Here is a 24,716-nt window from a genome sequence, read left to right on the forward strand (position 1 = left end):
TATAAAATACGAGCTGAAAATAACTAAATAGAAGATTTAATAAAGAGCAGACATAAAGGTTTGCAGACAAAATAAGGGGCAATGTACAAATGCACTGTATAAACATAAAATACACTGTATAAACATAAAACGCAGGCATCCATATGCAATGTTGGGGCTGTTTCCATGATGTTTGATTTTTTTCACAATATCTCTCATGTGCCATAATGTCAATCAAGTTAATAGGGTTTGAATATACTCCACCACTCTCAGCCAATCTTTCTGAGATTTGCCATTTTTTCACTGTTGGTCAGCAATAGAGTTGCTCTGTACGGAAACAGATATGTGGGTGAGGAGGAATAATCTGGCTAGATCTCGCGGACTATGTTGCTATAATATGAGATTAAAAACACTTTTGAAAATACAGTAAGGGAAACAGGAGCTGGGAACAGTAGTCACATGTCTAGTCCAAGGATGAACTTATCTCACTAGATGCCTGTCCTAGTCCAGCTCTTTAGGAAATTTTTAAATGATTGTTGTTGCAAGCTTTCAGTAATACAAACAACTTAATTGATACAATGGCATTTCTTCTGCTACCAGAGGTACTACCAGAGGTGGGAAGACCCACAAGACCACAAACAAGGGGCTGATGCACACATTAACTATTTGTACTGTTCAATGCAAACATGTGCTTCTTACTTTAACCACCTGTACTGTTGATTTTATCAAAGACACTGGAAGTAGATAGTCATTATTGTTCTGAAATGCTCATCTCTTTTCAGATCTCCTCTGAATCCCAGCAGATCTGCCAGGATCTAGATTTAGTAACCAAATAGTTTGGTTTTGTAACTGGACCAAGATTTTCATCCTAAAAAGCTATTAGGTTCACAACGCCAACTTAAATTCTTACATCAAAACACTCAGCTTCAAAAATTATGAGTGTGTGGTCAAACTAAGATAAAATTTTAAATAGACATTTTAATTACAAACGTAATTTAAGGTTCCAATTTCTTTCTACTGATTATATATAACAGTCTTTATAATTTATTACACCCCACTATGGAATTTTAGGTGCCTGCATTTGTTATCTCAGTCTTAAGTAAATAATTTGCTAAATAATTTTATTAAAGGTAGTGGTAATTCATAACAATTAATACCTGAAGGGTTTCTAGCGGACTTGGATTTGCTAAGACAGTTATGGGGCTGCTCTCTTTTATACCATCTTGCTTAGGACACAGTCCCCAGTATGTCTGCGGCTGTGGCTAAATGGCAGTTCTGAGCTGCATTTATCTTCAGGGTTTTTTTGTTTTGTTTTAATAAAATTAGAAGGGAGAGACTGCATTTTGTCATGCTAGTTTGGAGGATTTTGCTCATGAAGCCAAAAGCGACTGCATTATGCGTATAAAATTGATGTGATTGCCTGTGAAGAGACTCAGTGGAATGGGTTGGTATAGCATCGATTACAGGAAAGAAAAAAAAAAAGGATGAAGCCAATGAAATGCTGCAACTATATCTGTAGACACCGAAAAGAGACTGATCTCACAGTCACCCAAAAATGTCCCACTGATATGAAGTTAGAACCATCCCAAGGCAGTATAAAACCACTTCTGGAGTGATTTCACGGTGCTTTAGGGAACCAGATTTACCACTACTGTTCAAATCCAAAGCACAGTGCGAGATCAGTTAATCTAAAAATAGAAATAAGGTTACTCACATTGTTAAAAATTAAGTAAGTACTTATAGGAAATGAAAAATGCATGAATGGTTGCACTGAGGTCACAGCGATTACATCGGATTTCCCTATACCACCTATGAGTTACTGTACAGATAAACCTTCTCAGGAGACAGGAATGGCCAAAAATACAGTGATCAGGCAAATAAAAGTCCATTGTTGAGTGCTCTTTTATTGCCAATTAACGATTTCATCATAAAATGATTTTTCAGTGTGGTTTTTGGGGTGTTGTTTGTTTTTTGTTTTGTTTTGGAATAGAAGGTATTCAGAGGACAATAAAAGAGGAACATGTGATTTCTGAGACTATTTAGGTGAATGGAATCTTATTCACATACATTCAATCTCTGCTAGTCCCACTAGCTATTCCACTAGTAATGTGGAATAGGTTGCAGTTCCTACCAGTAGTTTAGAATATGCAATTCAACTCATCAGGTTTTATCAAGTTAGTCTTATATTAGAGGTAAATGTTTGAGTTTACTTGTTACAGACCAACTTACCCACATTTTGGCTGTAAAACCTAAATGAATCTGTCATCCATTAAGTTGAAGACATGTAAAAATGACATAAATTACATGTAATTAATACTAATATATTTACTACTCACTTTAACACAAAATGTTACAGTGTTAGTCAAAGTAAAAGACAGTATTCAAGATCTGTATGGCCTACTTATTTTGTATTATTCTCTACACATTAATCTATGTTTCAATGATTTATTGCGTTCTCTGTAATTTACAGTGTGAAATCCTCATAATTGTAACCAAGATTAGTCATATATCAACAGAGTACCAGGAAAAAAGCAATGATAATTTTAAAATAGTAGTAGTGATGGTCTTCTTAAAAATCAGTCTTTGTTTCCATATGTGGAATTTCCATAAGCCTTCACTGATCCTGACAGCAATAGCATTAGATCTGTTTTTCTTTTTTCTAGTTAAAATTCAACAATGTAAATAAAACCTGTCACCATTTTTAGAGAAAAGATAAAGATTTGTCCTCACAGATAACTAGCAGCTGACTTCTTCCAGGAGTACGTACAGCTGATACAACACTTCTAAATTGTTGCCAAAACATACAGGTTGTTGTATTATCAAAACTAACCTAGTGCTACTGAAAAAGACTCCACTTCCATTTCTTGCAGCAGTATCTTTCAGCTATCTCACAAGGCTGCAAAGGCTAGCTGTGCTGAGAGTTTTCTTAAAAAGACACTTAAATGGATCCTAAGAGTTCACCCAATTCTATTAAAATTCACAATTATAAGTCTCTTCATTTAACAAATGAATTATATTGAAATATATGCTCCTACTTAAACTGTACCTTGAATCTAAGAGAGATCCTTAAAGCCTTGGAAATCTGACTTGCTAATGGCAGAATTTATGTTTACATGCCTCTATATTCCAAAATTTTAAAAGAAATCCATATGAATCATTCTAGTTATTTTACTAATGTATTTACTCATGCAGAGTAGCCTTCAAAATGGGTCTTAAAATTCTTGGCAGTCTGAATAATTTTAAATTTTGTTCTAAAAAAATATGGCATATGTTTTCCAAAATGTCTTATTTATTCTAGCTGTCTCCTTTTTTCAGACACACTGATTTTAAACTCCAAGTTTCAGCAAGTGTATTGCCTTTCTGAAAATTGGGTCCTATTTAAATGTTCCCCATTCTCTGGCACAGTAACATACCATTTCTGAGCATAAAGGCACATGCACAGTCACTGTATTATCAACTGGCATTCTGAAAGAACTGATTGCACCGTGTCACTAAATAATACCTTATCTTTTGGTTTATCTGACGCTTATAACTAGAAAAAAACTTTCTTTATTCCCCATGTGAAAGGACTACAATATGCTGTGCCTGGCAGACAATGAATAAACCTGCATCAGTATATGAGAGTAATATCACGATATATCAGCAGCGAAACAAAGACAGCCATTTAAGCATGAGTTCACAGTCAAATTGAAGTATTCAATAAATGTGCCTTCAGAGATGTTGAGTATTACCTGCTAATGCTCTTGGATCTACGTCTCCCCTCATTTCTCATACTCTGATTAAAAATAGCAAGCTACATTTTACAGTAAACCTGCAATGAGTGGTTTGGGAATAGAGGAATCTCCTGACAGGCAGAGAAGAAATACAAAGCTGTTAATAAAACATGTCCTCTAAAAGTATTGTTGTGCTAAGTATTAAGTCTTGTTTGTTTATCATCACCTCCCATGTAAATGTTTGTCAAGGGATTCCCAGATTCTGTGCATATTTTTTATTTTTTATATCAGTTCTTCAGTGAGTAAGATTTTTATTCCATATTCTGAATAAATAAAAAGCATCACTGAATAGTAACTTTTAATACTGTGCCTATCCAGCCATTGCCTTTGGTATGTATTTTACAAACTGGCTGCAAATGTCTGTGTGCCTGGCTGCCCTTAAAACATGCCATACCTAGTTCACCTAAAGCTTCAGTTGCAGACCTCCAACTTTCTCTAAACTCCAGTGCCTGGCACGCCATATTTTTGGGGGATGACCAAGGCTGTCCAAATTCCCATTCTTAGCAGGAGCATCTCCTCATTGAACTGTTCTATGAGAAAGCACCAATCCAGGAAATGAAATTAATCAAAACAAACTATTCTTCTAATATTCAAACTATTATTTTCTAATGTCCTTCTAATTGTCCCAAGCTTTCAGATTTGCTTTCAGAGATTTCCCAGAGCTCTGCTAATTGTTTCTACTGTTCAGATTCCAGCTTTATAACCACCAGCAGCTATTTCTCATTGCCCATCTAGTCAAAACTAAACCTAAAAATGTCAAGGCATGCTTCCAAAACTTTCTATGCATGGGTGGAGACAGAAGATCTCTGATGATGAAAAGCATCTGATCATTCATTCATACTACACTGGCATAAATATAGCATACCTTAATGTAGTCAATGATCTCTGAGAATATAAAATATAAAAATATGTCAAGTGTAAAAAATACCACTAAAAAAAACAGCCTAATGAATGTAACAAGAATAAGAGGTGAGGATTCTTATCCTCTAATTTGAAAGTCCTCAGACCTAACTGCTTGAAGGGATTAGATAAGCAAAGGGGCTATCATTGCTGCAGAGACACTTTTCTGGTTTGTAAGGGAAATGGTGCTGACTGGCTCTAACAGTAGAGTGGAGGTAAGCTGGGAGCAATATTGTTATTAGCATGAAAAAAACGTTTGCCATTATCAAGGATCAAGCATGAAGTAACCTTCCATATAGACCTAAAGCCATGAAGGAAAGGAAAAATCTGTTACAGATTATGTGAAGACATAACTCTATCCGTGATATGAAGCCACTGAAGTCAAAAGAGTTGTCTGAATGACGTGTTTGGTCCTTCCATTCATTCTTTACACACTGAATCAATCAAACCAAATATATAGCCCTTATAGGGGTTTACCCCTATCTATTTTGACTGTAAATCTGCATTGAATAATTCTGACAGAACATAAGAACTCTAAGAACTAATTGGAGTACTTCTCACCAACTTGTAATATACTGCTATACTGGCAAATTTAAACTTTTGAAGATTATAGTTTTACTTTGATTTTTTGTTGCTCCACTTGTACAAGTTCATAAGCATCTGGATTCTTTTGTGGGGTTTTCTATGTGGTATGGCTTGGCTACAGCACTGTTTTCTAAATTTAAAAAAAAAAAAAGAGGGGGGGGGAAGAAAATTATAGGATTGCATCCAAAACATTTTGAGAATCTGGCATAGCTGTTAATGCTTTTGAAATATGGCCAACTATTTGACTGTATCTCCTCTGAAACATAAAATTATAACTATTCAGTGTTATGGTGAAAAAGTAGGAAGATCAAAACACTGCTAACTCCTGAGCTCCCACCTATTTCTGTATTACAAATCTACTGAATAGGATAGGAAACGAGCTTTCAACAAACATCAGCATCCAAAATATATGAACCAGAAGAGTCCAATATCCTTGGGAATCCTGGCATATCTCTTTACAATTAAATATTCTGTGGATAAGTTATTCTTCCAAGACATCAAAATTTTGGGTCCTTCAGCAGGGAACTCTTTAATCCATTGCTTCAATTTCAAAGTCTGAAATCATCTTCTTGATCTCAAAAAATAATTTAGGAAAGGCTAATGTAGTGTGTTTGTTTACCAGAACATCTCATTAGGGATGCAGGTTGGCAGCAGGGTGAGGAAATGGACTATAAGCTGTGGCTTGACTGCTCGTAACCATGGCAGTGGCTGTCTACCAAAAAAAATGTTAAAGTAAGATTCCATGCTTATCCCAGCCCTTTATCAACTGGGTATAAAGTGTTAAAAGACAGAACTTTATGATGGAGTGACTGGAGTCACAATATGACATTGGCCAGTCTTTTAAGTGCTACTCTTTCAGTAACAGAAACATACTTTTCGTTATTCCCAAACTCTATGGTAGTATTCCCATGCCTAGAAGCAGCTGTGTTCAAAGAGATGCTGCAGAATGGCAGTTTACAATGCCACAGTTGTAGCACTCTTCGCTGCCAAGGTGGAAGCTTTCATCAGGTTTGGTCAGTACTTTAAGCTTCCAAAGTTGTTCTTTCTGCTTTCCAGCAGAGGCCCTTCAAATTAAAAAAAAAAAAAAAATGCAGGCTGTGGAAAGAACTCTGCCTTATCTAGAAAAACAACAGTTGTGGTAAGAAGTCTAGGGGCTAAAATGGAAAAAGTATGATTGAGCCTCAGGGCAGGAACCTTTCCTTACCACATCCTAAGAACAAAGCAGGATGCACTTTTAGATTAAAACATTAACAGGTTGTTCTGGGCAAGGTGAATGGTGCAGCCAACATTACTATAATTTTCCAGTTCTATAGTAAGATTGATATTTTTTGTTTTTATAATGACATACAGGTCTTTGTTATTAAAAATTCCCTACTGAATTATTATTAAAAATCTACCTATTCCTGTGCTTAGACAGAGTTTAATTCTGATTTGCTATCGTATGCTTGCAGTACGTGGATTATTTGTTCTCCTTATTCAAATGGTAATTATAACAGAATTTTTCTTCTTCAAGACCACATGTCAAATCTGTATGAATGGGATCTATGGGAGAGGTGGTGATGTAACTGGACCCCTACATTACTAGTGCTTAATCCCAACAAGGTATGCTAAATGGAAGTCTTTGGACAATACCAAATACCAAAAATTTGGACAATACTAGCTTAAAAGTGACCTAACCATGATATAGGCAACGTTAAAGCTCATGTTAACCATTATTTTCCTATCAGCCTCTATTTGCCACATCTGCTGTGCTGTGGGCACAAGGCTGGAATCTTGTATTACTCAACACTACCAGTGATCAAGCCATTATCAGAAACTGCTCAGTTTCACCTTTAACTTGACAGGAAATTCTTCTCAGGTAAGGCTTCTTCCATCGCTATCCAGGTTGAGATTCTGAATCTTTACCTGATAACGAAGTAGAAGCCTTTTAGATATTGAGATGGACACAATGTGCAACTGTCTGTTCTGTCTGGCATTTACAGCTTTAAGATAGTCAAACACAGCAAACTCAGGCAGAGGTCACACAAATCTCAGCCTAAACCTCATCTGAAACCATTGGTACGTGCTTGACAACCTCCTGCTGCAGTGCTTTAAAAACAAACTGTCCTGGGCCCTTTTTATTTCTCACCAGCAGCTGACTGAGCACCCCCAGCTCCTGAGGCACTCTCTTTTAAAATACAAGTAGTGAGAATCTCAAGATTTTTCTGACTATAATAAAACTGTCAGAGAGATAAAATGACCGTTCTCTGTAGATTTCCAAACTATAAAACAAATAATAGCAAGTATTAAACACACATTCTATGCTGAATTGCAAAGTACCATAGTCAAGAGTGGCTAGAAACCTCAAGTACATATAAGTTCAAGGGAGCTGAAGCTCCTAAGCCACTAAGCCACTCAGAAGTTTGATTTAGACAGCTTTGTGTAATGCTAAGTGGAGCAATGCCCTTGCAAATGTTACTGGGGTGAGAAGCTCTTCCTTACATAGGCCTTTTATATACAGATGAAAAAAATGAAACTGGATGGTAAGCCAAAGTTTATTCTCGATCATTGTTATATCAAGAAGTGTCAGCTTCTGCTCCACATTGCTCCCTCTGTGCCCCCGTTCTGTGTCCACCACTGCCACAAGCACTGCAGTGCCTGCGTGCTCTCATCACACTACTGGGAGCACCTACAGGGTTTCTCATGCTGCCTTGGGGATAGCAAGGGAGAGGGCAATATGTGGAAAGGAAAACCAGTAACATGATTACAGCACTGGGAGGAATGGTGTCGTGACCATCCAGGCTAAGAGGCTGCAGGCAGCTGAGGTGAGGAGGGATACTGTGGCCTGGTTCAGAAGAGCCCAGCCAGAGTACGGTGCTCCTTTTCTGACTTCTGCTCTGCTCACAGAGAAGGGCGTGAAAGAGTGCATTTCCTTGCAGCCATTTGACATGAACTAGATTCATGCAGGAGGTTGTGCTCTACTGCTCATTGTTTATTCCTAAATTAAGTGGAAAGTTTGCTCTGAGTAAATGCATCTTGGCTTTCCATTTTAAGCCTTATGTAGGCATGCAAGGATTTTCCCTTCTGAAACACAGCTCATCCTTGAGATACATACTCTGAAATCAACAGCCAGAAGCATGTGTTCATATCTTCAGGTGATCCATAATTCAATAGTTATAAATTATTACAAGCCTTCTTAATTGTTTTGCTTGTATTCCTTTGAACATATTTCCCTGTCACCATTTGTCAAGAGAAAGGAAGGTCAGTTTAGAAAAGGAGTTTTAATTAAATGTTTTCTCTCGGCCTCGGCACATTCTCTCTTCTACAACTGTATTTCTTTGGGTCATATTTCCTCTAGAGTCCTCGAAAACAATTTAGTGAAAGTGAAGGGTCTGTTGATTTACTACTGAAAGCAGAATGTCAGCCTGAGTATCTTCAACTGTAATTTGCAAGTGACCACAACACAGAGATAAACGGTTAAATTAACGGCACTATGTTTTCAAGTACTGCTATATTTCTGTGCACTTCAGACAGCTTATTATTTTGTTTTTAAAATACTCACAATCAGTCCAACTGGTATTCCCTCGCCATACCAGAATAGCTCCAATAAACGAAGCTCTTCCTTTGTTTCCTTGGTCAGATTCTTCTTTAGCAATAGTGCGGTAAGGACTCTAAGTCCTGCTACAATAAACACACCTGTTGGGAGCCCAGCTTCAGCACAGCGACTTCTGCCCACTGAGTTCCTCTTAACCCATACATGCTTTCACTGGTGATCATACTGTCTGCCTGGAAAGTCTTTTAAATGCTAATGAAAGCCTCTGAAATCCAGAAACACCTGTAACAACATAACAAGCCTAACCATTAACACTGCTGTTACTCTAAAATGACAACTGTACTTGGCCAGCTGTCTGTATCTATGAACATATAAAGGACAGCATTTTGATTAACATCTTTTATAATGATGATAGTTTGAATGTTGCTATGCTAACAAACATGAACTGCAGACTGATACACAAGAGGCCACGTTTCTGCCTCCATAGGCTCTCCTCGGCATTAAGGTATTGCTGATTTAAGTGCAGACTCTCAGGTTAAAAAAATAAATAAATCAAAAATCTACATTACCATTTAAAAGGTAAGTATGCCGGTTATGAATCACAACCTGAAAATGATTCTAAAGAAAATGTAACTAGGAAGGGTTTGAGCTCATGGAAGTCTGAAATAATAGCTCAGAGAAGACACCGTTTCCCTGTTTATCAAAGAGGTGTTATCTGCAAGACACAGCTTTGCTGATGAGCCCACACACACACATTCCTGCACAATACTCTGGGTGTGACAGAAAAATAGTAGTCTTCAGTTGACTGAGGCAGGAAACTGCATTGCATCTTACCCAGTATTTGGGTAACAAGTGACCCAGAAAGACAGAGCAAGAGGCAGACTTAGCTTCAACTGTAAGACACTCAGCCTGTGTGAAGAACTATCAGCAATTTCAAGTTTGGCCAAGCACATCACAGATCATTGCTGTGACGCATTTGATTAATTTGCATGGTGATCTGTTGATTACTCATGATACAGGTCACAGGGAGTGCAAGATCAGATTCCGGTTTATCACTTCATCCCCTTTGATCTGGTAGCACAGACTTGCTAAAACATTGGTTTATATCCTAGCTAAAGGTATTTTTAATACAAAAGTGTTGCTAGATGTGATAATCTTCCTTTGCCTGGTGGTCTTTGCCACCAGTTTTTGACTTGCATGTATGCATAACCTTAGTGTGTACGTAGCATCTACGAGAAACAGGGAATGGTCTTGTGTGCCTGACTAAAAACATATTAGGGAAACACATTCTGCTTTGAACCTGCAATGTTGTTCAGCATCACACATGAGATATACCTCTGAGCAAAGAAAACTCCTTTTGGGGCACACCCACACCAAAAGGGTTAATACAATAACTACTTTGATAATAGTAGCTAGAGCAGGAGTAGCCCAGTAAATGCTATAAATCAAGAAGCAGTATAAAAATTGGACATTAAATGTATTGGATGTTATTATAAAAAGAGAAATTGGATAATTTCCTTTCATTTCTATCTGAAAATGAGAAATTGTTCAGGGAATGAATCTCAGTGATCTGCTGAAATGCCTATCATTTACTTGCAAGGTACTTTCCTGCTAAGATAAGGTGTGTATTTGATCTATTGGAGTTATTCACCATAGCAGTTTGCCTGAATGATATTAAACAAGGTTTATAAACATTTGTGTTGCAATAGTCCTTGATAACAAAATACAAAGAACAAAACACAGAGGACTTGGACTTTCTGTCTCCGACTGGAAAGGCAGTCCAGGGACGCTGCTGAATGGGAGTTTTGGGACTACAGTTGTGACTTGTGTGAGACGTGTGTCTTCTGCTGTCAACTCTGTTGGTCCTTACTGGCCTGAGGGGTCTAATGTCGGGCAGTCTCCTAACATATCAGGCTGATGGTTAAATCCCACCTCATATACCTTGTATTTCTAGCTCCGCATGGCTATTGAAAACAAAAAAGGAAAGATGAAATGAAAGATACACTTTTATTGCTAGAATATTTGTTATGAGAGGGAAAATTACATAGCAGTAAGAAAGATCCACACCTTTCAGTTTATTGAAAGTAAAACTGAAATTTACAGTTAGGTGAATTCCGCGTATCTCAAAAAAACAGAATAATTTATAGGGATTTCCAGAAAATTATAAATAAGCCTATAGCTTGGCATATAATCTATCCAGCAGCAATTTAGGACTTGTGTCAATTAAAGAATTTCTTTTGTTAACTTTTAAAATACTGTTGCATTAATATGTCTGAGTAGGCAAAAAGAAAAAAGTGTTCTTCCATTTCATCCAGTAACATTTTTCTTCCATTACAACATATCAAAGTAGCTTTTATACAGCAAACATGATAAAGTTGCACAAATTACAAAGAAAAAAAAAGGAAAAAAAAAAGAATCAAATAAACCTATCCAGAAATACTGCTAGGGAACTTCTTAATTGTCTAGGACTTCAGAACAAACTGCTGATTTATTACTTCATATCAAAATACACCAAATTAATTTGGACTTCTACCTAGTCCCCCAGAATTAAATGGATGCAAGCATGAACCCAGTTGACTTCAAGCACGTCTAAAAACTGAGTTACTTAGAATGAAATAGAATGTCGAGGAAAGAAATTTGAGTCTTTAGAAGTTAGAGATAGATATGTAGTAAGAAATCATGGCTCTAGAAAAAAAATGGTAAAATTTTACTGAGATGAAATTTATGTGCCTGGTTTTTAGGTATTGATCAAAATCCTCTTAACTCTCTGTATTATTGATCAGATACTGTTGCTTTCTGCAAAATAATTACTCTGGAAACTCACTGAACTTTCATGTTTAAAGAACTGTGTAATAATGTCAGCTGGCCCAAAAAAAAATAGAAGGGAATGAAAATAATATTATTCACATTTGTTCATTTGCTTTGTTTCCAAATTGTATACATTCATTCTTCCCCCATTTTGCTTGAAAAATAACATTGGAACTCCTTCAGCAAGAAAATATGAAATGAGTGTTTCATTTTGAATGGATGAAAGTTTCATTTTGACTTAAAATATTATTTCAGTCTGGAAAAAAAAATCTCAGTTTCTTTCAATTTATTTTAAGCTTTCCTGAGGTTTTTCGTTCTGATATCATGTATTTCACATAGTAGAAGAACATTTAATTCCATTTTTTAACTATACATGAAGTGTAGAGGGAAAAAAAAAAAAACTGTTCTGACTTCTTACAAGAAAAAAGATGCTAGTTGGGACGAGCATTAGACCTTAACAGTCTTAGATGGTACACAGGCTAGGATAGATAGAAGTCTTATAAATCTAAACAAATAAAATCATATGTTGGTATAACTGCATAGCTGGTTTTGCAGAGTGACTTAGTGACAGAAGAGAACCGTGTGACTTCAATTCTGCAGTGAACATTGTGCACCTCTCCCTCCATCCATGCTCACTGCTTAAGTTCATAACTTTTCAGCTTCCCCATGAAGCTGCCCTACTGGCTACGTGAACAGAGCAAGGCAGGAGCAAACCTGAACTGTCACAAAACATTCCACTGGGAGTTTTGAATTTTTATTTTTTCTTGCAAAAAAAAAAATTGGGTAGAAGGAAAGCTCTGGCACCTTTGATAACAAATCTAGCAAATTGTTCCAGAGTTAGTTGAAGGTGAAACGGTAATTAAAGCAGATATTTTATAACTTTGGCGCGGTATATCAGTATGGGCTTTTAGCATTCAGTAAACAGCTAATTATGCTAGAACACAAGCTTTTTATACTGAATTATCAGTGCAGGAATGGACCAAAAGTGATTTGCTGGTCAGTACGTCTATGAGATTTAAATGAGGAAATTACCTCTTATCTTAGTAAGGAAGTAATTGATTTCAATGTACTTAAAAATGTATCACTGGTTTCCTCATTTTCTTCTATTTATTCAAAGAGATTCACCATTTTGTCACATAACAGATAATATATAAAGGAATCTTTAAAATGTGCATGAAATTATCCTGTTTTAATAAATCCAAGATGTTTTCCATGTAAATACAAATATATACCAGATGTGAAGCATCTGAAGTCTTAGTTCAGGTCACTGCATGGAATGTTGTTTGTTAGGGTGTGTTTTGTTTTGTTTGTATAAATATCTGTATTCAGTCTTCCTTTTTTCTTCTTCACTGATAGGTATAATTTAGTGACGCTAAATACTCACTCTTTCAAATGTTACTGAAACAGCAGATAGAGGAATCTTTGTTGGAAGGCTATCTATTACCCCAGTCAATTACAGTTCACTGAAGGCAGAGGAACAACACTTATGGCAAGCCATATATTGCTTTCTAATCAGAACTTACAAATTAACATTAAATGTAAATGATCATAGAGGACTTGCAGCTGTTGCGTTTTTTTTTTAGTGCTTCCAAATCACTTAGATCAATGCTTTACACCTCGGTAGTATTTCCACTTGTGAGTCTAACCTTCCTCCTGACTGCATACAAGTTGTATTTAAAACAATTTTGCTATCTAAGCAAAAAATAATAATAATCTTGTAATCTTACAAGTAGGCAGGGTGCACACTGTGACACTGAAACTTCCCAATTGCCTTAGCTATTCACTTACTTGTTGCATTAAGCCCAGTCAGCAATCACAGTATACATTCAGGTATTCTGCTCAAATCTCCTGAGTCTTGGTCAGTCCCAGAGCTTTTTTAATCTCCACCCAGACATATTCCTACAAATGCCATGGCAGCCTGTTTCCATTTGAGACACAACAAAAGAGGGCTTGACCTCTCTCTTGCCTGCTGCATCCCATCATCTTGTGGTATGGCCTCACTGTGTCAAGTTCCTCTGCCTCACTGGATACCCACATTTTTCTGTCACCTTTCTGGAGGATTCCTAGCCCAAACCTCACCATGGTGTAGGCAGCTCTCAACATGTATGCATTAGATGAGGAAAGCAGAATTTAATTTTAATTTACTGAATCAGAAAATGAGATAAAATGAGATAAAATTATTCCATAGACTAGCCTTTATTGTGTTCACTAGGAAGGTTCCAGCTCCTGTCCAAGTGTTTCATCACCTAAAATACAGTAATCTTCTGGGTAGCAAAGAACAGAAAACAGGTCTCTTTTCTTTCAGTACCCTATTCAGTAGCCTACAGAATAATGATTGCTCATTTGCTTTCTGACCTAGTGACCCATACATACAATTTGAATTCAGTTAAGATCAAGATAAAGACCAAAGATCGTGATTTTTTCCTCTTGAAATTAGTGGGACTGCATTATCTCCCATCAATCTGACTGGCCCTTATTGATCTGAGGATCTCAGGCTTTGGGTGACTAGCTCCCAATTTAAGTGAGCACCATTTAGTCTCTTGAGTGCTATGTTACTTTTTAAACTGATGATGGGTTATGGCTTTATATTTCAGTTTCTGAAAGTATTAAGGAAACTTCTCAGTCCTTAAAATAACTTGCCAAAGTTACCTCAATAGCCATGTATTAGTTTACTGACCAAAAAAACTACGTTTCCTTCTAGCAGCCTTTGCTTTAATACTTTCACATTGATAAGTAATTAAATCAGCCATTTAACCAACTTGATTCTAAAAGGCAGTCTGAAGCCTACATCCTTTCTTATGTTCAATACAATACTGGAAAAACAAATATTATATCAGACCTAGTGTCAGAGCATGTCTTTGTACTGCCATATCATTTTCAATTCCAAGTCATAATGCCTGCGTGCCATTTTGCTATCACTTACATTAAAAATCTAAATTACAAACATGTGACGGATTCTCCATTTTAGATTAAGCAAATGTCACAGCTTTCAATCTAATTTATTACATGTACCTCAACTTGCACTATGCTTACATAAAAGATGCATGTTCCCAGAAAGGAACAGTGATACATTTAAATTTAATCTTTTATCTTAGTTTCCCAGTGTATCTTACCTTCACAGTTTTGCCTTTTAGATAGCAAGCTCTCTGGGTTTTCTCATACAACAGTCTCAGTCATACTACGCTAAATAGACTGTCAGCATTCATCCTAACAAATAACTAGAAAGAAGAAAAAAAAAAAAAGAAAAAAAAACTTTTCAAAAAGCTTAATTTATGGATGATTTTATCAATAACTCCTCTCTTTAGACAAGAAGGAAGTTTTACTTTATAGGGCTTTTAAAAATTATAATAGCTTTTGCAGTTTAAGAATCAGCTTTCACTTATATACTCTTTCTGGATCCCAATGTTATACCTCAAACACACAGCAAATCCTTTAGATTTAAGAAGTACTGTCTTACAGTATTTACTGATTCATTAGGTGGCAGGGTATGTGGAATTTTAAGCACCAGTCTTGCCTTTCAGCTATCAAGTTTCTTGCTCTCTTCAGTAAGGTACAAACCTGGAGCCAATGTCAAAGTGTCGTATATTTATGAATACACTGACAGAGCTATCACGTATGCCTGAAGTCGCTAGCTGTAGAGAATTACTTACAGCCCCAGGAAAGCTGAATGTCAATGGCTAAAGACTGTCAGCATAACGTTCATTTATTTTCTTGGCCTGTAGGCAGAAGTGTAATATGCTTTGGGGATCTCTGATTGAGGCAATTTCTCACTCTGTCCTTTCTCACTTTGCCTTTTCATTATCTTATGCAAGCTTACTGCTTTCATTGTCATCACTGCTTGAATTCAGATGTTGGCTCATAGTTGCTATATACAACTTATTTTCAGAAGACAAAAACACAACGGGAACGAAGTAGAGTCTCTATCTCGACTATAATGCAGTAAACTATGAATATTTACAGTACAGTCCCTGTCTCATCCTCCCAGCACTCCTCTTCCAACACACTCACTGTAAATGGCAGCCAAGTTCAACTGGGTGCTTCAGACTTCATGCTCAAGCTGCATATAGGTACAAGGTCAAAAAAAAAAAGTCTCCAGATGTTCTTGTAAAAAGATGAAGACTTTAATTGATTAAAATGGAGTCACCTTTTATCAATTTTTATCAATCTTAACTACTCTATTTCAGTACTATTCAACAAATAGGTGACGCCTTCCTCCTGGGTGTTCATAAAAGGCTTGTAAGCACTAGTGAGCACTAGTGTAGACAGCATAAAATCTCAGAACAGCACATTTAGGAGAAAGTCCCCAGCAAACCAAACAAGAATGTCAATTCAGTTCATGGCCCAAAAAAAAAATTGAAAAAATTAAATTGTGAAATGTTTGACTCAACATGTACAGAATTAGAAAAATCAAGAGCTCTGCAGCCACTGTTGATGTGCTGACACAAAAGAGAAAAGCTAGTGTTCGCATTTGAAATCTTCACTTCAGAACAGGCAAAGTATTTTCAAAAGCTCAATAAGTGACTGATATTTCCTAAATGCTTCTAAAACATGCCATAATGCAAATGTATGTACATCAGCTCAATTTCAGCAACATAAGGAATGGCCCAGAAGCGCAGGTCTGGTACCATGTTCTTCTTAAGCTTCTACTCTCTCCATGAGAATGAATTTATTCTCAAGCCAGACATATTTGAGAATGCAAGAGTACTTTGACAGTGTGAGAGTAATTGAAAAAAAAAAAAAAAAAAAGAATATTTTATCAAAGCTATATACTACTCCACTATTACCTTGTAATTAGCAAAACTTAAACTACTATGGGTGACATCTGGTCTAAATGTGCCAACAACACTTAAAAACATTTTTCCCCCTCTGGAAACTGTAGTACAAAGACTTGGAAAGTCTACAAATATTAACACACATGCATTTATATTAATAGTAGCTTTTGCATTGTCCAGTATTGCAAACAGTGTGACTACAGATCAGGATCTATTTTAGAGACAGTGTGGTTTTCTATGAATGACCTAAATATTATATGAAACAGCCACATGAGAGCTAAGGGCATTGCCTGAAATTGGTGAGCATAGTCAAGTTTCTGAAGATAGGACTATGTTGCAAAAGCAAATTTAAAATCTAAAAGCTAAAATCTACCCTAAACTGAACAGTGAAACATCAGATCAAGATCATATTGGAATAAAACAATTCAATAATTAAAAATGACATGGAATGAGATGAATACTACATCATGAAGGGGAGCACGCCTTTCCAGCACTTGCAAAGAGTCACTCTGTCAAAAAGACTATTACAGGTTAACTGAAATTTATGGTGTCAGGAGTATGTGATGTAGCATTCTTTGTTAGAATAGTAGAGTAAAAAAATTAAAGTGACTTTTTTTTTAAGTCATTTTATTACTCTTTGTTGTTGAGAAGCAAACCGTGGTAAAAGAAGTGAAAAGTTAAATTTTACATTAAGCAGTATTTTAGAACATTGTCTTCACAAATGACACTATTGTTTATCCTACTATTGTTTATCCTTAGAGCAGCTTTAAAGAGTGTTTGTACACCAATGTGCAGAGGTATTTCTCTGCCATTAAAACTGAAAGGGTAATAATTGTTGACACCACACACATCAGACAACTAAAATTTATGCAAAACTCTTCCATTCAAGCACACAGTCTTTTATTCAGTCTGACACTTTTCCCTAGGTTCTTCCCTTATAAAGTTTGACCTGTACTTTAAGATGTGAAAAGGTGAAAGCCCTGAATAGGCAAAATTTAATGTGTGCAACTGGTCGTTCATATAATAATGTGCATTTTTAATTTCATAATTATTTGTCTATGCTTATATGACTACGTTACAGCCAACTGAACACTCACTGCCCTACAATATTTACTCTTAGACAATGGAAGCATGCAGAAACCATATCGATGCGTACTCAGATTACCAGCTGCACTGTCTGCTACATGTAGTAGCCTCGAGTCTCAAAGCTATTGTGCACGCATGGTTAAAACCATTTCAGGAATTCAGAAATATCATGTTGATTTGCCCTTTGATAAAACAACTGCACAGCATATCTTTGCAAGTACATTCTCCAATATACCATGCATTTATTTTATACAGTCTTGGGTCAATGAATCTTTACAAGTTCTTACTATCATGTACTAGTTGTCTGAGCATTTCAGACAGTGTTTAGGTTAACATATTTTAAACTGGGAATTAACTATGAACTTAAGCAATACAGCTAATTTCCAAACTGCTTGTGAAGTGAGCAACAGAAAGATCGGTGACAGTGACAGCTTTCATGCAAGGTAACTAGTCACCATATCTCATCAGCAAAGCCAGCAGCATTTCCACAGTACTTTTTGGTTGAGGCATACATTTAGCTTGGCCGGCATTTATTGACAATAGCTATGTGTAGACTTGCCCATAGTGCCAGCTTTAGGTGATAAATCTCAAATGTCAATATGAAAGATTAAGTACATGGCATATGTCTCCCCATGCTGTGAGCCCAGGGAACTCAGAGTTGGTCATCTCATTATTTAGACAAATGCCTCAGGAGCATTTAATGTTTTACTTTGGGTTAATCACATTAACAGTAATGTAATGCATCTACAATGGCCTGGCTTCTTTCCAAAGCTGTGCTGTTTATGTTCAAGGAAAATAAAGGAACAGACACCTAAAGTGATTCAGAGAATAAACATTTTACTGCTCTAAAAATCATTGACATAATTCACTGGAGAGAACTGTTATTTCTGAGCCAAGAATTAACTAGCTTCATCTGCAGGAAATTGTCAAAATACATCTGAGTACAGTTTCTTTTGCTCGTACAGATCTTTTGTAGAATCAGTTCTCATTTTTCCTTGCTGGCAAAGCTCATTAGTAGTCTAAGTGAGATGCCAACAAAATGGCCTAATTCCTGACTTTTTTTTTTTTTTTTGAAAGCTTTATTCTCTCCAAGAGTTCATAAAAGTAGCAATCAGGATATTTGCTATATGCAAAAAAAAAACAGAAAAAAAAAACAAAAAACAACAAAAAAGAGATACTTCTTGTAATGTAGTGATGTTTCTTTCTCTTTGTATTAGCTGAAAATGCATTTTTAATAATATTCCAAGGATTTTTTTAATTTGAGAATTGTGTGCAGGGCATTTGATCTACAGACTTGCTCACAGCATGGGGATAGGTATGATAACACTGAGTTTCTTAAAGCACGTGGAGGCTGATCAATACTGTGTAACGCTGTGGTTTGTGCATTGCCTCTTGAAATAGGATGACACAGAAATGCATTTATACGTCCGTATCTCTCCACTTTGTAACATCTTAAGTTAAAGGAAAAATGCACCTGGCATCACGAGAGTAGACCCTTATCTCTCCATGATCACTTGTTCTTAACACAGGTTGGCTGATATCAGTCCCAGTAGATAGTATTAAAAATACAAGATCATTTAGCTTAAGGTGAGGTAAATCGAGACACTTTCTTTTTTTTTTTCCCCACAATAGTTACAGGAAAAAGAGTTTGGATGGAAGGCATCAGTCACTCGTGTGCTTTGACCCAGTAATATTTCAAAAGCTCAGCTTTGTTGGGGTTTACTGGGTTGGCACTCCAAAGAACCACCTCATTACCACCTAAAGAGATACCAAATCCCGTCCTTTCTCCTAGGTCAATGCTGCACCAATGCTACCATATGATAACAAGGGATTTTCTTATTCTTGGAGTCTCATCTTTCATCTGAGACATAACACTCAGGTGAGAATTAACTAGCAAAATATGGTTCTATTGAGAAAGTTGTAGTTGCACTGTATATCCCAGCTACTACCATGCATGTTCATCATATCTAAGCTTCTCTTGCAGTTTTAAAGACTTATCCAAGTTACATTATTTTTCATGTTTTTACTGTTCAGTGTCTCTAATCACGATGTAGTATTCCGGAATGATGTGACCTTCTAACCACATTTTTCTCCAGAGATGCCTATATCTTGATTGAATCTGAACAGATTTCTTCTACTTTGGAACAAACCTTATTTTAATAACTTTGTAGCACAATTTAATATTACCATTTCTACTAGCTTATAAGCAGATTTAAATACTTAAAAAGCAGGCAATGAAGTAGTCACCTTCCTCTATAGTTTGTTTGTTTTTTACATAAATCAGTTGCATGAAACAATCTATTGCTTTCACTGAGAAAACAGCAACTGATTGCAATACTGGGAATCGCCATTCACGTGCTACTGAGCCATGCGTTAGGTGGGTGATGCCAGTACGATGCTAAGTGGAATACTAAAATGACCATCACAATCCCAAATAGCTCAGGAATGCTGATAGATGGCAAAAAATGCCACCTAAGAAAAGGCTCTTTAGGCACAATCAGAGCTGGTCTAGTTTTCCTCCTTTTGAAGTGACACTAGGGACTTCGCCTTGAACAAGGAGGGGTTAGGTGCCTGCTGAGCAGCACCTTGTGCCCCTTCCCCCCAAAACTGCAATTCAAAATCTATACAAAAAACACAGGGGGCATTTTAGAAAAAGGAAGGATGAAGAAAAACTGCTCTTCTTGTGGGGGGGAATGGCTGACACACAGGCACACTACATCCAGTCCCATCCATATTAATGATGAGGGAGCAGAACAAAGTTTTGCCCAGCTGACAGAGGGATCTGGACTTTGTCTGGTTCCTAGATAAACAGTCCCAACTGGAAGATATGGTTTCCAGATAAGAATATAAAGGGGGGAAAAGAGTGGTGGTGGTGTTTTCCACACAAACAAAGGGTATGAATCTCAATTCAGACTACTAAATATAACATTTTATGAAATGCTTTTCTTCTCCCTAAGGCTAGAGTAGAAAAATAAAACATGTAAGTGAATCGTTACTTGGCGAAGCAGAGCTGTAAATGGCAAAATGTAAAGTGATAGCTCTACCACATACTGCAGTGCAATGAAAGGCACAGGAACAACATGACTATAAGCATATATAAATAAGAATACCAAAAATAAAGCAAAAAAAAAAAAGGCAAAAAACATGTAAAGTGAAGGAGACTTTCACAGAAAAGACCTCGGTACAGAAAACACCCCTTTATTTGCAGAATGTGATACTACAAAGTGGTACAGGGTTCTGCAACATTCAGCAACCATACTGAAAGTACTGATGTGGTATGACTTCTAAGCGGGGACAATAAAGTGACAAGCAGCTGCAACAGAAGTCATGGACTACTACTTATGGCAAAGAGGAAAGAATTGCAGAGAAAGTTTTTAGAGACTTTAAACCATTCATGCTACATATTGCACAAGGCACAAGAGAAGATAGATTACAGAGCAAGTATAAAATTAAGGGCCTAGGACTTTCATATATTTTGTTGTTTAGTAAATTATAATCTATTGTGTTTCCGATTGACACACACCTACTGAGACACAAGTACAGATGTACCTATATATCTAAAGTTCTAATCTGAATACAGCCATACTGTTACAGCTGCTCCTTCAGGGTCAAAGTTTTAATGATGTTCATAGGATCGTAAGTATATCATATCTTTATATGATATGGTCATATGAACGAATATGATTCATATGACCATATGATATGATTAATCATATCATATATATATATATATAGGTGTCTGTAGAGCATTCTTGCTTACTAATGATAAAACATGATTTCTAATGATTAAATTTATCCTTCCCATGGAAAATATCTTTTGCTATTGCATGTTTGAGTTGTTTCCTGTGGCCAGATTTTTTTGTTTGTTCTTATGTTCTCTAACACTGTTCAGTCACTGTCTTTCACAGAATCAAGATAGTTTCAATCAACTTATGCACCAAGTGGATGATCTTTTTTAACATTGCTGCCAAGGGTCTGTGGGTTTCACCGCCTAAAGGCCACAAGTGTAGTATTCAAGATATTTAATTGGACAAGGCCAAGAAAATAACCTAGAGAAACTAGAACTCTAGAACTAACCATTCTAGAGATACCTAGTTTGTCACAGAGTCACTTTGTATGAGAGGCAGAATGCAAGTATGAGCATGGACTCCTAAAGTCTGCACACACGTACACACAAATGTAAAATGGCCTTACCCTACTTTTTTTCAGAAGCAAGCTTCAAAGTGAGAATCAGATGTAGCCCACTGCCTGGAAATGAAAGTCCTCAACTGACTTGCAGCAATTTTGAAGCATGCTTATTCATTTCAAAGGTGATGACCAATCGACATAGATGTTCCTAAATGTTATTTAACTCAAATATAGTTAAAGCATCTATCAAAGAACAGGAATGATCCCATCAAAATTTAAAACCAAAGTACAGGAATGATGTACCAAATCAATGTACCAAAGTACAGGAATGATCCCCATCAAGATTTAAAAGCAGCTTCAGTCATACAGAGTTTATGGCATCTTCTAAAACAGCAAATTTACCAGTTACAAAGATCTGCTTAGCTGTAGGTAGTGTACCATTATGGCTAAGTAAGTGTGCAGAGTGGATTTAGCAGTTAGTAGCTGCTGTTTTTCTCTGTTTTGACATTGAATTCAATGTAATTCATGAAATTGCTGCAGATAAATTGTGGAGATAAATACATAACTTGTATTTCCTGTGTCAGCTAAGATTTGGTAATCTGTGGTGTAATGAGCAGCCCATATGTCACAGTGTAATGAACAATCTAACATCTCTTATTCTAGACAGAATCTACTGCAACGATCTTCCCCTTAATCTGAAAACAAGCTCCAGCTCTTATGGTGTAACCACGCAGAACTAAGTTCAAATTATTTTAGTTGCTGCCAATCCTCACGCTTATTTTATACCAATTGTATTACATGCACTGATAATACTACAAATGATGATTTCCAGAAATTCCACAGTAGTTAAAATGATGCTCAATTTAGTCTGCTGTGGTTTGTATTTTTGAGTAGGAGGCTCGATTCCTCACTGCAACTATGTCCACATAGAACAATGACGTTCATAACCTACTTTGTGTGCCAGAAGCATTATAGGGACATAAATCACTGCTTCTCATGAGCTGGAATGCCATGCTGTCGTGATTATAAGACATCTAATAGCGCATTCTGCCACACAGATGTACCTTACATTACTTCGTAGTGACCAAACTATTTTAGTCCCTCCACTGACATCAAGATATAGCAGGATTAACAGAACAGTGAATGAGATACTAGATATCTGAAGATCCAGTTCATCTTTCTGGTTACTATCTGCATAAAAGCATGATGTAAATGTAAACCATCATCTATTTTTAAATTTTAGTGTTTTACTTCACAAAGCTGCACAGCTGTAGGGAAGTGATTTATAAAATTTTATGCAGTGGTATTATCCACAATTTCTCAATCCTTTCAATACGTAACATCACATCTAAAGAGTATAACTTGTGGATCTCTGTTACAGAGCTTTGCAGTTCCTTAATTTGACATTCTCTTCTAGTTGCATTTATGCATTACCTTCATGTGCTGCAGCCTTTCTTTACTTGGAAGGCATCTATACAGTTACGTCTGTACATTAATTTAGTTTAATTGCCAACTCTGCAACCAAATAGTTGTCTGTCCCCCAAAAATGGTCCATGGGCCTTGTCTGTAGGAGCAATGTTTTGCACTACCTTTTCCCAACAAATTATCATACCAACTTTATGAAATTAGAAGTTAAAAAATCAAACTATAGCACACATCTCATTCACATGATTCTACAGATTTAAAATGATACTCTTTGCTCTGTGATATATATATAAGATAGACGGCATTAGCCACATGACAAACAGCTGTCACAGCCATTTAGAATCATTTAGCTGATAATCTATTTTAATCCTTCTCAGCATGAAATTAAACTGATTTGTTGTTTCTGCTGTGAGACACAAGTGATTTTTCTTGCCTTAAACTTAAGCTAAAGTGTTCTCAATTATTAACAAAATCAGCTTGAGCTGAACTTTGAAGACCTATTCTCATGCCATAATTCTCCAAGAAGTTTATGTCAATCAAAACATTGTACTATAAAAAGCAGGTATTTCTGAGGGCATCAGTCCACAACAGCAGCAATATAAAGCAACTAATAGCAATCCATAAGGAAAAGCACATTTTAGGTGTCAGTTTGTTAGGAATACGCATCACACTTACTGCCATGTGGACAAGAATCATGGCCTGAGCAATCATTATTTATTCTGAAGGTTTTTTAATTTCAATTGTAATGATTTATTAGAGATGGTGAAACAATCTTTTTTTGGATTTTGCTCATGTTTCTAGACTTCACAGTTAATAATTCTGTACTGAATTCAATATGCTCATGATGGATAGCCACAAGCTTCAGATTTATTCATGCAAAAATATTCAAGACTTCTCTTGCAAATGCTGTTTAATGACCATCTTTGAAAATTGGGTTATAAATCACTTATTCAAAAAACCCTTCCTGGTATATGCAGGTTTTGTGATAGAAACTGAGGCTTACAGACCATTTTAGCTGCATTGACAGCCTGTGGAAGGTTGAGGCAATTGCATCAAGAAGGTTACTTCTTTCAGTAAAAGTTTTGACAGTTTGGGAAAGAAGCCAATATTGTTATTAATTATTTTACAGCAGCACTCCTAAGACACTAAACAAAATCATAGCTCTCCTAAGGTAGACCTTGTACAAATGCATAATATATTTGTAGGATATGCACTTACAATCTAAATACACAAGACAGATGAGCACCAGTGCAGAAGAAGCATTATCCCCATTTTATAGCAAGAGGTCAGAAGCAGTTGCCAGACTTTTCACTTCTTGAATTGCTTTCTTTTCCCTTCTAATCTAAAAAAAGAAGTAAAGGAGCTATTGCTAATTCTGACCCGTATCTGACAGATCTATAAAATAGATCTCTATCATAAACCACATTAAATAATATACATAAAATTAAAAAAAAAAAAGTTTCTCATGGCTTCATCAGTGCTTGAAGCTGAATGATGTTTGGTACAACATGACAACCTCAGCAGGACAGGGTATATTGCCACCCTCCATATCATTTCCAGGCCAGTATTTATGGTGCTTCCAGGAGCTGCAGTGTGGAATCACCTCAGTTCAGGTTATTGATGAGAGCAGGCTTCCCAGTTCCTTGTAGGATGCTCTAATACATTAGTCATTAAATAAAAAGGGCATGGAATCAACTCCTTGCTGTCATGTTTTCAACTAAAAACAGT

At 36.4% G+C, this 24,716-nt stretch overlaps 1 protein-coding gene across 3 annotated transcripts in view; it reads left to right on the forward strand.

The window, feature by feature from the left end:
• The window catches only part of SLC9A9 (solute carrier family 9 member A9), a 219,139-nt gene that overhangs the window by 126,859 nt on the left and 67,564 nt on the right, over window positions 1-24,716 (forward strand). Inside the window, exon 13 of one of the 3 annotated variants that reach the window (XR_014587992.1) lies at window positions 19,228-19,314. The exons of the other annotated variants lie outside the window; for them this stretch is intronic. The gene's annotated coding sequence lies outside the window, so the exon portion shown is untranslated. The remainder of the gene's footprint in view (window positions 1-19,227; window positions 19,315-24,716) is intronic. 3 annotated transcript variants of the gene reach the window in all.

The sequence above is a fragment of the Anser anser genome (assembly GCF_964211835.1).
Source record: "Anser anser genome assembly, chromosome: 9".
NCBI lineage: Eukaryota > Metazoa > Chordata > Aves > Anseriformes > Anatidae > Anser > Anser anser.